A 1,133-nucleotide genomic window follows, 5' to 3' on the forward strand; every position below is an offset into this window, starting at 1 on the left:
CCCGGGGCGGGGGGCGGGACAGGGGCCCCCTGCCACAGCCACGTTAAGGCCTTAGTGGGAGGTGGGGGGAGGAGAGCTTTGGGAAGATTGGACAGGGCGAGGCTTGAAGGAGGACGGGAACGAGGGTCATGTAAAAGGGGGTGGTGGGAGCCTGGAGCTTCGAGAGGCATTTTCAGGAGGTGGGAGGTGGGAGTATAAGCCAGCTCTCACCTGAATTTCACTCCACTAAAGCACCCGTGTAAAATAAATAAATAAAAATTAATTTAAAAACAGCAACAGAGCTTTTTGTGCAAGGAAATGTCACTATTCTAAACTGAAAGGAGGATTATGGTTTGGGCTTCGGCTGAGTTAGGCGAGGTGGACTAGGTGCACGCACACTGCTCCCAAGCCACAGAGGTGTCCATCAGCCTTCGCGACGTCCAGCCACCGCAGGCTCCTGCGGGACGACGTGGGGCGGTCTTGGCAGGCCGGCTGTCCTTTGTAGCCACCGCCCACCGTGCGGGCTGTAGCTGCCCCTGAAGTGACATGATTCTGCTTTTGTTGCCAGGTCAGTACCATGCCTTTACCTGGCTGCCCCGTCTCTGCAGAACCCGAGTCCGTGACTTCGTGCAGATCATCATCCACAGTCCGGGCCTTCCTGGCACGAAGATCGTGTACTCCGGGCATTACAGTGGACGAGGGCTGTGGCTGTCAGGGTCATCGCAGAGCTCTGACTTCGAAGCCCTGGCCCTCTCTGTGATGCCGTGCTGCCACTGAGGGCTCCGAGGGTGTGCCGATGGTTCCGGCTGACGGCTCATCACCTGGGGCCCTAGCCTGGTCACCCAGGGGTGCGCCTCACCCCAACACAGGTCAGGGACACAATCTGCTTTCAGGAAGGCAGCCTTTCACCCCATAGCCCTCCCTGGCCTCCGCGTTGGCCCACGGCTACTCTTGAAGGTGCTTTGTGACGTGGCTCCAGCCACGCGGAGGCCTCAGTCCTGGGATCCTCCACCCCGGCAGCTGGCTGATCATACGGCCTTGCCGTCAACGGCACGCGCTCTGCGAGGGGCTGGCGTTCGCTGCTCAGTGAGACCCCTGTGCCATGAGATTCTCACCAGAGCACGACACGTGGCAGGCTTGAGCACGCTCCGTGT

This window comes from Tupaia chinensis, unplaced genomic scaffold (genome assembly GCF_000334495.1).
Source record: "Tupaia chinensis unplaced genomic scaffold, TupChi_1.0 Scaffold000292_1, whole genome shotgun sequence".
Lineage (NCBI taxonomy): Eukaryota > Metazoa > Chordata > Mammalia > Scandentia > Tupaiidae > Tupaia > Tupaia belangeri.